This window comes from Bombina bombina, chromosome 3 (assembly GCF_027579735.1).
Source record: "Bombina bombina isolate aBomBom1 chromosome 3, aBomBom1.pri, whole genome shotgun sequence".
Lineage (NCBI taxonomy): Eukaryota > Metazoa > Chordata > Amphibia > Anura > Bombinatoridae > Bombina > Bombina bombina.
This window is the reverse complement of record NC_069501.1, coordinates 124,156,467-124,174,177: the sequence shown is the minus strand read 5'-3', so window position 1 is coordinate 124,174,177 and position 17,711 is coordinate 124,156,467.

Below are 17,711 nucleotides of genomic sequence, written 5' to 3'. Positions count from 1 at the left end.
GTCACTGTGTAAACAGCTAATTAAACTTTATTAAATACATCTAAATACATTATGGATGAAAGGGACAAAGTACGAATGGTTGCTTGACCAAAGTGATTAATTTATCCATTTGTACCATTTGGCACTAAAAAAGGGCAGGAAGGTACCGAAGGAGGTGTGTTGTTTGGCTAATCAGCTCCTTGGACCATTCATAGTATAACTAATAGTCAGTATCTAAATGGTGCGTTAAGCCATATAGGCTTGTCCAATCAAGCCTTAACCTAGCATTTGGAGGTGATAGAAGCTCAGACATTTTTAATCATTTTGACTAAAGCTATTGGAACATGCAATTGTGTGGCTTTTATGCCTCTGTGAATTAGTCATTGGCATCTATTTATCAAATCGTCAACTTACCTGCATTCGATGGCACCAATACGCTCGCCTAAGATCGCCTAACATTACTGCCGCGGACCTGAATACATTCTCCAAAGTTACCAAAAAAGCTGTCAAAAAGCTGCGCACCAAGTACGGCGCGATGAGCAGCGGACTGTTGTTAACTAACAGTCATCGATCTCGCTGCTCTTCGGCTTTTTTACAGCTTTCTTGGTACCCTGTCACTAAACACCCACACTATAGTATACTGTTTACCCCCTAAACCGCAGCTCCTGGACCCCGCCGCAATTAAATAAAGTGTTTAACCCATAAACCGCCGCTCCCGGACCCCGCCGCAACTAAATAAAGTGTTTAACCCCTAAACCGCCGCTCCCGGACCCAGCCGCAACTAAATAAAGTGTTTAACCCCTAAACCGCCGCTCCCGGACCCCGCCGCAACTAAATAAAGTGTTTAACCCATAAACCGCCGCTCCCCAGACCCCGCCGCAACTAAATAAAGTGTTTAACCCCTAAACCACCGCTCCCGGACCCCGCCGCAATTCTAATAAATATATTAGCCCCAAAACCGCCGATCCCGGACCCCGCTACAACTAAATACCCCCAAAATAAAAAAAAAAGCCCTACCCTACACTAAATTACAAATAGCCCTTGAAAGGTCCTTTTGCGGGTCATTGCCCCAAAGTAATCAGCTCTTTTACCTGTGAAAAAAGAAATACAACCCCCTCAACTTTAAAACCCACCACCCACACAACCAACCCTACTCTAAAACCCACCCAATCCCCCCTTAAAAAAACTAACACTAACCCCTTGAATATCACCCTACCTTGATAAGTCTTCACCCAACCAGGCCGAAGTCCTCAATGAATTCGGCAGAAGTGGTCCTCCAGACAGGCAGAAGTCTTCATCCAAGCCAGGCAGAAGAGGTCCACCAGATGGCAGAAGTCTTCATCCAGGCGGCATCTTCTATCTTCATCCATCCGGCGTGGAGCGGCTCCATCTTCAAGACATCCGACACGGAGCATCCTCTTCATTCAACGGCGACTGAAGAATGAAGGTTCCTTTAAGTGACGTCATCAAAGATGGCGTCCCTTCAATTCTGATTGGCTAATAGAATTCTATCAGCCAATCGGAGTTAAGGTAGGAAAAATCCTATTGGCTGATTCAATCAGCCAATAGAATGCAAGCTCAATCCTATTGGCTAATTGGATGAGCCAATAGGATTGAACTTCAATCCTATTGGCTGATTGCATCAGCCAATGGGATTTTTCCTACCTTAATTCCAATTGGCTGATAGAATTCTATCAGCCAATCAGAATTGAAGGGACGCCATCTTGGATGACGTCACTTAAAGGAACCTTCATTCTTCAGTAGCCTTCGAACGAAGAGGATGCTCCGCATCAGATGTCTTGAAGATGGAGCTGCTCCGTGCCGGATGGATGAAGATAGAAGATGCCGCCTGGATGAAGACTTCTGCCCGTCTGGAAGACCTCTTCTGCCCGGCTTGGATGAAGACTTCTGCCCGTCTGGAGGACTACTTCTGCTGGATTCGTTGAGGACTTCGGCCCGGTTGGGTGAAGACTTTTAAAGGTAGGGTGATCTTTAAGAGGTTAGTTTTAGTTTTTTTTAAGGGGGGATTGGGTGGGTTTTAGAGTAGGGTTGGTTGTGTGGGTGGTGGGTTTTAATGTTGGGGGGTTGTATTTCTTTTTTTACAGGTAAAAGAGCTGATTACTTTGGGGCAATGCCCCGCAAAGGCCCTTTCAAGGGATATTTGTAATTTAGTGTAGGGTAGGGCTTTTTTTATTTTGGTGGGGGGGCTTTTTTATTTTGTTAGGGGGATTAGATTAGGTGTAATTAGTTTAAAAATCTTGTAATTATTTTATTATTTTCTGTAATTTAGTGTTTTTTGTACTTTAGATAATTTATTTAAATTGTATTTAATTGTATTTAGTTTAGTTAATTAATATAATTAATTATAGTGTAGTGTTAGGTGTAATTGTTACTTAGGTTAGGTTTTATTTTACAGGTATATTTGTCTTTATTTTAACTAGGAAGTTATTAAATAATTAATAACTATTTAATAACTATTCTACCTAGTTAAAATAAATACAAAGTTGCCTGTAAAATAAATATAAACCCTAAGATAGCTACAATGTAACTATTAGTTATCTGTCACAAATTGCTAGTAATTCAGATAATCCCTACAAAAAAGGGAAATTGACTTTATTATTTATAGAACCCAACTGTGGTTCAATACAGGTAAGATAGGATAAAACTTAAGTGTGGTCATGTAGTAGTACTTGTACTGAGATGGCAGAAAAGATTATGCTGTGATTCTTAGCAATAAATATACAGTACAAGGGCTTCATTTGTTGTAGGTGAGAAATAGTATCATGAACCTCTAATGCAGCCGGAGGCAACAGTGGCAGCAGAGGATATGAAACTAAGCACCGGTTAAGGATAGTGCATATGCTAATTATTATAGGATTTCTCTATACAAGTTAACTTACTGTACAGTAATAGGAGAGGTAGAATGAGGTCACCAGATAAGTTCTGAAGTCTCCGGGTAGTTGCGGCACATCTGGCTATAGTGAGGAGAAGAAGCCAGTGAAGTTCCGATGGTGTTCGGAGTGTGATGTCACCGCGGATGAATCCGTTAGATCCGGCAGTCAGGGAGGCTTGACAGATGAGCGGATGGAGCGTCACAGGTAACGGACAGCAGCAGAGACAAATGCACAAGATAGTGAGGCGTAGTAACCAGATTACAAGCAGGCTTGAGGATACACAGAAAAATTACCAAGCAATGAGTAAGGCAGGTGAGAGGTTTAAATAGCAGAGTGACAAGTCAATAACCGCCCCTTAAAGATATAGTACTCAGTATGACATATTAGACAAAGATATGTGAAGAACCTTTAAAGGTATAGCTATGCAATAAACAAGCTAATAAAGATTTATGACAGAATGCCCCCCCCCCCAAAATATCCACTCTGGGGATCATGGTCGGGGTCTATCAGGATGACGCCTATAAAACAACGATACCAACCTAGACGCTGATAAGTTACAAGCAGGTTCCCAGGAGTCATCCTCCTCCGGATAGTCCTTCCAGTGGACAAGATACTGAAGAACACCTCTGTGGCATCTAGAATCCTTGATAGAATAAACTTCGTACTCCTCTGATTGATGAGAGAGGTCAGTTGGTACAGGTTGATCAGGTCCTATATCGCGAACAGGGTTGTACGGTTTCAAAAGAGAGACGTGGAAGGTCGGATGTATGGACATCTCAGGTGGCAAAAGTAGTGTCACTGCATTAGGATTGACTATGGATTTGATCTCGTATGGCCCGATAAACAAAGCGCCAAGTTTTCGAGAGGGTAAATGCAATTTCAAGTTGCGTGTAGACAACCATACCTTATCTCCCACAGCATAAGTAGGTGGCGGAGACCTCCTTTTGTCATAGTAAAACTTCTGGTGAAGTTTAGTCCTGTCAATGTTATCCTTAACCTGAGTGAAGGTCTGGGAAATAGAATTCACTAGATCATCGACCAGTGGACAAAGAGTCTCCATTGTAGTATCATAGTGAAAGGCTAGGTGGAACCCATAATTGATAAAAAATGGTGAGAGTTTAGTGCTGGTATGCATGCTGTTGTTATAAGCAAATTCAGCAAACGGTAACATGGATGACCAATTGGATTGATCGGAATTAATGAAACAGCGCAAATAAGTCTCTAACCACTGATTCGTCCGTTCCGTTTGCCCGTTTGTTTGGGGGTGAAAAGATGTACTAAGTCTTTGTTGTATATTTAGTGACTTGCAGAGTTCAGACCAGAATTTGCTGGTGAACTGAGACCCCCTATCCGAGGTTATGGATTTAGGTGTCCCATGATATCTTATTACATTATGTATGAGGAGTTGAATGGCTTCAGAGGCAGTTGGCAACTTCGTTGTAGGTAAGAAATGTGCCATTTTACTAAACAAGTCAACAATGACTAGGATGGTATTATTGTTACCTGACCTTGGTAGTTCTACAATGTAATCAAGGGTAATGTCTGTCCAAGGTCTTGAGGGTGTAGGTAAAGGGATTAACTGACCATAGGGTAGGTGAGTACTGAGTTTTGAAACAATACAAGTTTTGCAAGAGAGCACATATTGTTTGATAGTCTGAGACATTTGTGGCCACCACTATGACCTGGCAACTAAGTCCATGGTTTTTTGAGTACCAGGATGTCCGGCTAAAGGACTGTCATGGTTAGATTGTAATACCTTGTTTCGTAAGGAAGGCGGAACATAAAGGAGACTATCATGGTAAAGTTAGCTATCTGAACCAATCTATAACTGTGTGATAAGTTTAGTATCATCTGCTTCTTGGTGAGATTTAAAAATAGATATGGTATCTTGTGTGAGACAAATGATATGATCAGGTGGTATAATCGATTGTGTGGCAACAACTGGAGAGGGTTTCTGATGTATTCTGGATAGTGCATCTGCCGTATGATTTTTGTTCGCCGGTCTATAAGTGATAATGTAATTAAACCTGTTGAAGTATAGGTTCCAATGGACCTGTCTAGAAGTGAGTGTGCGGTTGGTTTTTAAATATTGCAAATTCCTATGATCTGTATAAATGAGAATCAGAAGTTCAGTGCCCTCTAACAAGTGGCACGAATGCTCTAGCGAACATTTAATAGCTAAGAGCTCTTTTTCCCCTATTGTATAGTGAGTTTCTGCTGTATTCATAACTCTTGAGTAATATGCCACAGGGTGCAAAGGATGTTTCAGTGAAAGCCTTTGTGACAAAACTGCTCCAATAGTGTGGTCAGAGGCATCCACCTCAAGCACGTATTGTAAGCGTGGATTAGGGAAGGTAAGTATAGGTGCAGTAGTGAATTGTTTTTTCAGATATTCAAATACCTGCTGTTAAGTTTGTAAGGGGTCTAGTTAGGGTGGCGAAATGTTTTATGAATTTGCGATAAAAGTTAGCAAATCCCAAAAAACTTTGTATCTGCCGTTTTGTAGAAGGGGTAGGCCAATGTATAATAGCTTGGATTTTTCATCTAAATATATGACAACATATATATCTAACAAGTCTTTGAATATGTCATTGATTAGGTGTTGGAAGGTAGTGGGTGCGTTGCAGAGGTCGAATGGCATCACAGTATACTCGTATAGTCCATACCTAGTATGGAAGGCTGTGAGCCACTCGTCCCCCTTACGCACCCTAATGAGATTGTATGCACCTCTTAAATCAAGTTTGGTAAAATAAGTAGATCCCTCTAGTCGCTCAATTAGCTCTGGTATTAGAGGGAGAGGGTATCTGTTCTTTACAGTACGAAGATTTAATTCCCTATAATCAACAATAGGTCATAAACTGCCATCTTTATTTTTCACAAAAAACATAGCCAAACCTGCTGGAGAGGTTGAGGGTCTAATAAACCCCTTTCTAAGGTTCTCCTCAATATAACTTTTTAAATGTGTTAATTCGGTACTAGAGAGGGGGTAGATATGACCACATGGAATGTCCACACCAGGCAGTAAGTCTATAGGGCAGTCATACTTACGGTGAGGAGGTAAGTTCTCTGACTCTTTTTTACTGAATACCTTGAGGAAATCAGAATATTCAGAAGGTACATTATTCTCTGTAGTATGTGGTGTTGGAGTTGGCAAGTTGATTTACAATATTCAGAATTAAATAGTATATCAGAAGTAACCCAGGAGATTTTGGGATCATGCAGACATAACCAAGAATAACCCAAAATGAGAGGGAAAATAGCTAAGGGAATTACATCAAAAGTTATGAACTCTGTATGGTTTGTGTCAGTGGTAACTTTGATGGGAATGGTCTGATAGCATATAGGACCAGATGACATTTAAGTGCCGTCAATAACATGCACTGAAACTGGTGTGTGTTTTTTAATTACTGGGATTTTATTTACAAGTGAATAGTCTAAATCTATATAATTAGAACTTGCTCCGGAGTCAATAATTGCTTTGGAATGAAGTCTCTGGGTCTCCCACTGTAAGAGAACAGATAAAGAACAATGGCTTGAGTCTCTTAAGTTAGGGGTAGAAGTAGTGCTCATAACACAGGTCTTACCCGTCTTCTGGCGCAAGAGAGGAGGACAGTCCTTCACAGTGTGTTCAGGGGACCCGCAGTACATGCACAAATTGTTGCTTCTTCTACAGAGTTTTTCTTGAGGGGTGAGAGGACCCCTGAGAACCCCTATCTCCATAGGTTCTGTTGTAGCCCTAGATGGTGATCTAGTGTATGTGGGTATGAGTGTAGATGGGCGCCTAGACAAATTCTCACTTATAGTACGCTCATGTCTGCGTTCTCTTAAACGCCTATCTAAACTTATGGATAAGTTAATAAGTTCTTCTAATGTTTCTGGAAGTTGGACCCTTGCTATCTCATCTTTCAAAGAATCTGATAAACCCAGACAAAATTGTTTTTTTAATGACAGCTCATTCCAGCCTGTGTCCTTAGACCACTTTTTAAATTCTGTGATATAGTCTTCCACAGGTCTTTTATGCTGTTTTAAAGATCTCATAGCATTCTCGGCTGTTAATTGTTTATATGGGTCATCATATAACTGAGGCATTGATGTGAAAAAGGCATCTAAGGAATGCAACACAGGGTCATTGGTTTCGAAAAAAAAGTTAGCCCATAGACGTGGCTCACCCCTGAGGTATGATATAGCAGTAAGGACTTTGATATGGTCTGTGGGGAAAGTTTTAGGCTTTAAAGTAAACATTAAATAACAGGGATTCCTGAATTCTCTAAATAGCTTTCGTTACCCAAAGAATTTATCAGGGGGACTGATATTAGGTTCTGGCTGAGAGTCAACCTTTTGTTTGTCTGCTATGTCTTTAATATAGGCTTTAAGTGAAGTGTTTTCTTGCTGCAGGTTATTAAGGGCTAATGTATTGGTTTCTACCTTGTCTATGAGGGTTTGCACATGGGTTCATATTGATTGGCTTGGTAATAATGTCACAAATTGCTAGTAATTCAGATAATCCCTACAAAAAAGGGAAATTGACTTTATTATTTATAGAACCCAACTGTGGTTCAATACAGGTAAGATAGGATAAAACTTAAGTGTGGTCATGTAGTAGTACTTGTACTGAGATGGCAGAAAAGATTATGCTGTGATTCTTAGCAATAAATATACAGTACAAGGGCTTCATTTGTTGTAGGTGAGAAATAGTATCATGAACCTCTAATGCAGCCGGAGGCAACAGTGGCAGCAGAGGATATGAAACTAAGCACCGGTTAAGGATAGTGCATATGCTAATTATTATAGGATTTCTCTATACAAGTTAACTTACTGTACAGTAATAGGAGAGGTAGAATGAGGTCACCAGATAAGTTCTGAAGTCTCCGGGTAGTTGCAGCACATCTGGCTATAGTGAGGAGAAGAAGCCAGTGAAATTCCGATGGTGTTCGGCGTGTGACGTCACCGCGGATGAATCCGTTAGATCCGGCAGTCAGGGAGGCTTGACAGATGAGCGGATGGAGCGTCACAGGTAACGGACAGCAGCAGAGACAAATGCACAAGATAGTGAGGCGTAGTAACCAGATTACAAGCAGGCTTGAGGATACACAGAAAAATTACCAAGCAATTAGTAAGGCAGGTGAGAGGTTTAAATAGCAGAGTGACAAGTCAATAACCGCCCCTTAAAGATATAGTACTCAGTATGACATATTAGACAAAGATATGAACCCTTAAAGCTATAGCTATCCAATAAACAAGCTAATAAAGATTTATGACACTATCTTAGGGTTTATTTTATAGGTAAGTATTTAGTTTTAAATAGGAATAATTTATTTAATGATAATAATATTTATTTACATTTATTTAAATTATATTTAAGTTAGTGGGTGTTAAGGTTAGGGTTAGACTTAGGTTTAGGGGTTAATACAATTAATATAGTGGCGGCAGTGTTGGGGAGGCAGATTAGGGGGTTAATAAGTATAATGTAGGTAGCGGCGGTGTATGGGGCAGATTAAGGGTTAATAAGTATAATGTAGGTGGCAGCGGTGTAGGGGGGCAGATTAGGGGTTAATAAGTATAATGTAGGTGGCGGTGGGCTCCGGGAACGGCGGTTTAGGGGTTAATAAGTTTATTTAGTTGCGGCGGGGTCTGGGAGCGGCGGGATTGGGGTTAATAACTTTTATTTAGGTGGCGGCGGGGTCCGGGAGCGGCGGGATAGGGGTTAATAACTTTTATTTAGTTGGGGGCAGTGTGTGGAGGGCAGATTAGGGGTTAATAAGTATATTGTAGGTGGCGGCGGTATTGGGTCAGCAGATTAGGGGTTAATAAGTATAATGTAGGTGGCGGCGGTGTAAGGGGCGGCAGATTAGGGGTGTTTATACTCGGGGTACATGTTAGGGTGTTAGGTGTAAACATTCCCATAGGAATCAATGGGATATCGGGCAGCAGCGAACATGAGCTTTCGCTGCTTTCCGACTCCCATTGATTCCTATGGCATCCGCCGCCTCCAGGGCGGCGGATTGAAAACCAGGTACGCTGGGCCAGAATAGTGGCGAGCGTACCTGGTAGACTTTTGATAACTTACAAAAGTAGTCAGATTGTGCCGAACTTGCGTTTGGAACATCTGTAATGACGTAAGCATCGATCTGTGTCGGACTGATCGTATGTTACGTCACTAAATTCTACTTTTGCCGGTCTGTAGGGTTTGATAACTAAGGCGAATCATGCTCACCAGAAATACGCTGCAGAATTCCAGCATATTTGCGGTTGACTGCTTGATAAATAGATGCCATAGAGTTGCATATTCTTTTAATTGTTCAAATTCTATAATGTAATATTTTTGTTAATATTAATTGTTTATATTTGCTTTTCCCATTGGAAATAGTGTTAACAAATACACAGCCTATATTTATCTGATACAAATACATCGCCTTGAACCCCTTAGCATGTAAGCCTATGAGCCCAGCTGTTTGTAATTAACCTTCATAAGAGCTGACTACAACAGTGCAACTCTTGGCAAGGCCCTCTACCTATCTGACCCCTATAAATGTTACCTTGTATACCGCCTATGTTTATAGCGCTGCGGAATCTGTTGGCGCTCTACAAATACCTGTTAATAATAATAATATTAACATATGAATGAATTTCGGATGAACTGAACACTGAGAATAATTCAAAACAAATCTTTTGGATGAAACAATTGTTTCTTTCGTGCACATATCTAACAAGTACATTGTGGATGGAATACCTTGTATGAAATATCTGATTATAAATATATAAAAAAGAATATATTTAAGATGGGTAAGCCTCTTCCTACTATGATAAGGTAATTAAAAAAAAAATACTAAGTGTGTTTCATACTCAGATCCCAGAATTACAATCAATCTGTAGGACATTTATCTTACTAAACACATTTTTGTTCACCATTCTTTTTTTAGTAATGGGAACATAGTTAAATGAATCTCTGACAATAGTGACTGATGAAATGTTGTGTTGATTGTAGAATAAATTTGCCCAGCTATTTTGGTAGTTTAAAAATGTAAATTTAGATGAATTTTAAAATAGTGCTTCCAGGCTTTAAATGTTGAATACAGCAAGATTTTGAAAAGATATATAATATACTTCCACCAAACATCTGGCAACATGAATAACAGTGATTTCCATAAAAAATAAGTTATGTATATGGTTTTCTGTAAAAATATGTTTCCTAGCCAAATTAAACTAAGCACAGACTGTAAAACATTGTACATATTTTCTGCTTCACTTGATAAATATTAGCTGCCCAGTATTGGGAATTGTCCAACCTGAAATTGAACAATTAATATTATTTACAAATTGAGATGTGCTATGAATTACTGCAGCGGTGAACATTGATTCTTTCACCATAGTTTATTGGTACAGATTCATCTCTAATTTAATTTAGATGCCATCAATGGCTCAAGCACTTGGTACACTATAATTTCTAAAATGATTAACATTCTGTTTGTCTGTGTAATATATTCAATACACATAAAAGAAATTGAAGCAAGATAGGGAACATGTGGGTTCTGAAATCTTAATGAAATTGTGTTAATAGTACTCTTTATTAGACGTGCAATTTGTTAGGTAAACGAATGCCGAAAATAGTCGCAGTCTGCAGCATTCACTTCTTTCCAGCAAATTCCAATATTTGTTCGTTGCACTTTTTCCTAATAAATCTGACTCTGGAGAGAAACAAATGCTGCTGATTGTTTCCATTTTTGGTATTCGAGTAACAAATTGCACGTCTAGTCTTTATAAATAAAAGTTAAAGTAACTAGAGCGATAAAGGGATTTTATCTGTGGTGCCAAGGGGTTAAATAGTGTAGATGCCATCTAGCCAACATAACTCAAACTATTAAATGAATCTGTGTCTATTATCTAATGGACATAAAAGAACAATAAAGAAATATACCAATGGAATTGAGCATTTTATTATTGCCCCATTTCTTTCAGATAACAATATGTTTAATAGGTTTAACACATAGTTAAAGTCAGCACCACACTATTAATACACTTCCGATGTGGAGCTGAAAATAGGACGCAGTGCTAATCACGGATATCATATGTGTGTAGCCACCAATCTATGGAGTATATTTATCAAAGCCTCAACTATTCTGCATTCGCCGGCACTAATACGCTCGCCTTACATTGCGGCCGCGGACCTGAATACGATCTCCATATTTATAAAAATAGCCAGCAAAAAGCCACGCACCAAGTACAGGGCGATGAGCATCGGAATGTTGTTAACTAACAGTCATCGATCTCGCTGCTATTTGGCTTTTTACCAACTTTATTTATACCCTGTCACTAAATGCCACCACTATACTAAAATGTTTAACCCCTATCCTGCAGCTCCCGGACCCCACCACAACTGTAATAAAGTTATTAACCCCTATCCCGCTGCTCCCGGACCCCGCTGCAACTATAATAAAGTTATTAACCCCTATCCCGCCACTCCCGGACCCCGCCGCTACTTTAATAAAGTTATTAACACCTAAACTTCTGGCCTCCCACATCACTACCATTAACTAAAACAATTAACCTCTAAACCGCCAGCCCCCTACATCGCCATAAACTAAATTAAGCTATTAACCCCTAAACCTAACAACCCGCTAACTTTACATTAAAATTACAACATCCCTATCTTAAAATAAATTTAAACTTACATGTAGAATTGAAATAAACCTATATTAAACTATTAATTAACCTACCCTAACTAGCAATTAAATTAACTATATTACATAATGAAAACCCTAACACTACTCAAATTATTTAAATATACTATTAAAAATTACTAAACATGGAGATCCAGCAAGTCCCCCTCGGACAAATCCGCCTACAAAGAAGCCATCACCACCCACCACCACCTCATAAAAACCACAAATAAAACTGCTATCCTAGACAGAATCCACACCAAAACCCACAACAGTAAGGAGCTGTTAAAAGTCATCAAGGAATTCTCCAAACCCAACAGTGACACTAACGACATCCCACCCTCCCAGGACCTCTGCGACAACATCGCTACTTACTTCCACCACAAGATTATCAACATCTCGAGCTCCAGAACTCACCACTCACTGCCGACCCACCCACCCCCACCTCACGCAAACCCACCACCCGCCACCGTCTACAGACTACCTGGATCCCCCACACCACGGAGGACACACTCAGAATCATGAAATCTATCCACTCCGGAGCACCCTTCGACCCATGCCCGCACTACATATTCAACAAAGCGGGTTTTACCCTCGCCCACAAACTCTGCCTCACCATAAACTGCTCCATCAAAACTGGTACCTTCCCAGATGACTGGAAGTATGCAGAGCTGAAATCCCTGCTGAAGAAACCCACAGCTGACCCCATAGATCCTAAAAACTACCATCCCATCTCTCTACTCCCCATTCCAGCCAAAGTAATCGAGAAGGCCATCAACGCACAACTTGTTAACCACATTGAGACCAACCACATCTTGGACCCCTCCCAATCCTGTTTCAGGAGCAATCACAGCACCGAGACCGCCCTCCTCGCCACCACAGATGACATCCATGCCCTGCTCGACCAAGGAGAGACTGCCGCCCTCATCCATCTAGACCAGCGGTCGCCAACCAGTGGTCCCTGGACCACTGGTGGTCCACGAGAAGATGTTGGTGGTCCCTGACACCATCAAGTAGGAATTAATCTTCTCTGATGGTGTCACCCTCGTCGCACTGCAACTTCCTACAGTGCCTGTCTGGACATCAGTGAAAACCGATGGAGGAGTTAAATTACTACGCACGTTGCATAGTACTGCACAGCTTGCATTGCTAGATTATATATATAACTCCTCCTGCCCAGCACGCTGCTCAGAGAGGTTGATATAGTCTTGGCTTGAAATAGTGGAAGTATAGTATATAAAAAAAGAAAATCTGAAAAAAATTGCATCTCTTATATTTAATTTATTTTCTTTCCTTTACCTGTCTCTTTGTAATAGTTTTCTTAATTCCTTCAGATGGACTTAGATTTACATCACTGTTTGTCTTCCTCCCCTCCATTTTCTTTTTTTTATTATTAAATATTAATTATTTTTCATTCTAATAAATTTCCAGCACACAAAGCCATTCTACCTGAATTCCATTAATTGCCATCCAGCAGATCAGCCATATCCCACCAGTATTATAGTAATTGCCAGTAACATCAGTCATGGTTAGCACACATCCATATTGAGAGCTTTATGATATAACTTAATTTATGACTCCAATCTCTGTCCATGATCATAAGTAGTTTTGAATAATTCCTAACTGGGGAAGTAACTTGTAAGTCTTGTGGTCATTTTAAACATAATTGTTTTATTCCCACTTTCTGCCTCTCTATTTGCAGCTCAAAAGTTGGCACTCACCCTTCATCTGTCATTCGGAAGTACCCCTCAGTTCTTTCATTCAATTAGTTAATTCTAAAAAAATACTCTTAAAAATGTGTAAATATATACATAATGTAAACTTAGCTATGGTTATACTAGTTATGTACAGTATGTGTGAATGTGTGTATATATATATATATATATATATATATATATATATACACACACACACACACACATTATAGAGGTTTGTACCTTTTTAAAAAAATCATGTTAGTGATCCACGGGATTCAAAATTGTGAGTTTAGTGGTCCCTGATGTCCGAAAGGTTGGCGACTCTTGATCTAGACCTCTCAGCCGCATTCGACACTGTAGACCACAGCACCCTCCTCACGCGCCTACACGATGCCGGCATCCACAATAAGGCCCTGGAATGGATCACCTCCTTCCTCAGCGGCAGAAGTCAGACTCCCACCCTTCTCCTCCAATCCCACAGCAATCAGCTGCGGCGTACCCCAAGGCTCTTCTCTTAGCCCCACCCTCTTCAACATCTATATGGCCCCCCTCGCCGCCATCGTCTGACAACACAACCTCAACATCATCTCCTATGCTGACGACACCCAGTTAATCATCTCACTCACCCAAGACCCCTGCACCTCCAAGAAAACGTCCACGACAAGACCGAAATCCAACAAGAAACTCAACACTGACAAGACCGAAATCCTCCTCCTTGGACCCACAAAATCTGCATGGGATGACTCCTGGTGGCCCACAGCCCTCGGACACCCTCCAACTCCAACACATCACGCATGAAATCTAGGCGTCATCCTCGACTCATCACTTTCCATGGACCGCCAAGTCAACGCTGTCTCTTCGACTTGTTTTCACATACTCCACCTACTGCGAAAAATCTTCAAGTGGCTCCCCACCGAAACTAGAAAATCTGTCACCCATGCCCTCGTCAGTAGTCGACTGGACTACAGCAATGCACTCTATGCCGGGTCCACCATCAAACTCCAGAAACGACTCCAACGCATCCAGAACACCTCGGCCAGACTCAGCCTCAACATCCCTCACCAAAACCACATCACCAAACACCTAAGGAACCTACACTGGCTCCCCGTCAATGAAAGAATCACCTTCAAGCTCCTAACCCATACATTTAAGGCCCTCCACAATATCGGTCCTGAATACATCAACCACCATGTCAATTTCTATACCCCCTCCAGACAACTCCGCTCTGCCGACCAAGCACGCGCAGTGATCACCCACATCAAGAAAAAAACAGCTGGAGGAAAACCCTTCTCCTATATGGCAGCAAGATCATGGAACTCCCTCCCGTTGCACCTCAGACAATCCACCTCCCTTACAAACTTCAGGAAAGACCTCAAGACCTGGCTCTTTGACTGAATCGTCTTCCCTTAGCCCCCCTCTCCCCCCTCCCATAGCGCCTTGAGACCCTCACAGGTGATTAGTTTGCGCTTTACAAGTACCCAATAGATAAATTTAAAAAAAAAAAACGCTGTTTCAAAAAATAAAAAACACTAAATTAAAAAAAACAAAAAACCACAGTATCAAAAATAAAAACGAATTACACCAAATCTAATAGCCCTATCAAAATAAAAAGATCAAATCATCAAATGGGATTTGAGCAGCTCTCATCCTATTGGCTGTTCCAATCAGCTAATAGGATGAGAGCTCAATCCTTTGTTTATATCATGGCTTGCAGAGCATAATTGCTCTGGGGTTGACTTTAAAGGGATAGAAAGGTCAAAACTGATATGTGCAAAGGTGCATTTATTTTTTAAATAAAAGCATTTCTGCAATACACTTCCATCAACTAAAATACCGCTAGTAAAATGTATTACTGTTTAAGAGGCATACGTACATATGCTATGTATGATTAGAGCATCAGGGTTCAAACACCATGCCTGTTGAGAGTTTTCTTTAACAGCATATCCTCTGATCCTTTGCCCCTCTCAGTTGGAGTACCACAAGGCTCTTTCTTATGGTCCCTTGCTTTTTTATAGCTATACATCCTCCCTTGGCAAACTTATATCCTCCTTTGAGATCCAGTACCATTTATATGCTGGTAATGATACTTAAACCTATCTTTCCTCTCATGATATTTCTCCCTCTTTGTTCAACAAGATTACCAACTGTCTCTCTGTAATTTCCTCTTGGATTTCTTCATACAACCTCACTCAATCTGTGTAAAACTGAGCTGCTCCCCCCCCCCCTTCTACAAGACATCAAACACCTGACATTTCTCATACAGTTTGAGCCTTTATTCTCAACACCTTACCCCAGGTCCGCTGTATTGGGGTAAAACTTAACTCTGAAGTCACATTCACTCCAGATATACACGCGTTTACAAAATCCTGCCATGCACACCTATGCATCATTTCTAGACATGTGCATTTATGTTCGGAAAAATCAAAGAAAATAACGAAAATGGTGTTTTCATTATTTTAATTTCTTTACCGAAAACTAAACCGATCAAAAACAGAATTAAAAAAAAATTCGGAAAAAGAAAATAAAAACACTTTATTTTCATTTAAAAGTTTTGTTTTTTGTTTTTGGTTGATGTTTGCTGTTTTTATGAAGCAAGCAGGCATTATCAAATGAATGTAAATCAGGAAAGAGCAGCAGAATAGATTGACAGTTTATCTCAGCCTGTCAGTGGAAGCCTGTGACATTTTCTAGCCAACCTGCATTCTCAGGGGGAGGGAGGGAAGTGAAAGGGCAATTTAAACTTATTGCAGACTGAGGGGCCCATTTAACAAGCTCTGTAGGGAGCTTGTGGGCCTGTGTTTCTGGTGAGTCTTCAGACTCGCCTGAAACACAAGTTATGGAGCTGCGGTCTAAAGATCGCTGCTCTATAACCCTGTCCGCCTCCTTTTGCGGGGCATTGCCCCAAAGTAATCAGCTCTTTTACCTGTAAAAAAAAAGAACAATCCCCCCCCAACATTACAACCCACCACCCACACACCCCTACTCTAAAAACCTCCTTTAAAAAAACCTAACACTACCCCATTGAAGATCAACCTACCTTGAGCCGAAGTCTTCATCTGATCCGGGCACAAGTGGTCCTCCAGACGGGCAGAAGTCTTCATCCGATCGGGGCAGAAGAGGTCCTCCATCCGGCAGAAATCTTCATCCAAGCGGCATCTTCTATCTTCATACTTCCGGCGAGGAACGGCTCCATCTTGAAGACCTCCGGCGTGGAGCATCCTTCCTGCACGACGACTACCCGACGAATGGCTGATCCTTTAAATGACGTCATCCAAGATGGCGTCCCTCGAATTCCAATTGGCTGATAGGATTCTATCAGCCAATCGGAATTAAGGTAGGAAAAATCCGATTGGTTGATTTAATCAACCAATCGGATTGAAGTTCAATCCGATTGGCTGATTGAATCAGCCAATAGAATGCGAGGTCAATTCTATTGGCCGATCCAATCAGCCAATCGGATTGAACTTCAATCCGATTGGCTGATTAAATCAACCAATCAGATTTTTCCTACCTTAATTCCAATTGGCTGATAGAATCCTATCAGCCAATAGTAATTCGAGGGGCGCCATCTTGGATGACGTCATTTAAAGGACCAGCCATTCGTCGGGTAGTCGTCGTGCAGGAAGGATGCTCTGCGCCGAAGGTCTTCAAGATGGAGCCATTCCTTGCCGGAAGGATGAAGATAGAAGATGCCGTTTGGATGAAGATTTCTGCCGGATGGAGGACCTCTTCTGCCCCGATTGGATGAAGACTTCTGCCCGGCTGGAGGACCACTTGTGCCCGGATCGGATGAAGACTTCGGCCCGGCTGGGTGAAGACAGATCCAGGTAGGGTGATCTTCAATGGGGTAGTGTTAGGTTTTTTAAGGGGGGATCGGGTGGGTTTTAGAGTAGGGGTGTGTGGGTGGTGGGTTGTAATGTTGGGGGGGGGATTGTTCTTTTTTTACAGGTAAAAGAGCTGATTACTTTGGGGCAATGCCCTGCCAAAGGCCATTTTAAGGGCTATTTGTAATTTAGTATACGGTAGGGCATTTTTTTTATTTTGGGGGGCTTTTTTATTTTATTAGGGGGCTTAGATTAGGTGTAATTAGTTTAAACTTCTTGTAATATTTTTTTAATTTTGTAATTTAGTGGGGGGTTTTTGTACTATAGTTTAGTTTATTTAATTGTATTTTATTTTAGATAATTGTAGTTAATTTATTTAATTAATTTATTGATAGTGTAGTGTTAGGTGTATTTGTAACTTAGGTTAGAATTTATTTTACAGGTAATTTTGTAATTATTTTAACTAGGTAGCTATTAAATAGTTATTAACTATTTAATAGTTATTGTACCTAGTAAAAATAAATACAAAGTTGCCTGTAAAATAAAAATAAATCCTAAAATAGCTACAATGTAATTATTAATTATATTGTAGCTATTTTAGTATAGTTATTTTATTTATTTAAATAATAATTAAGTTAGAGGGGTGTTAGGGTTAGATTT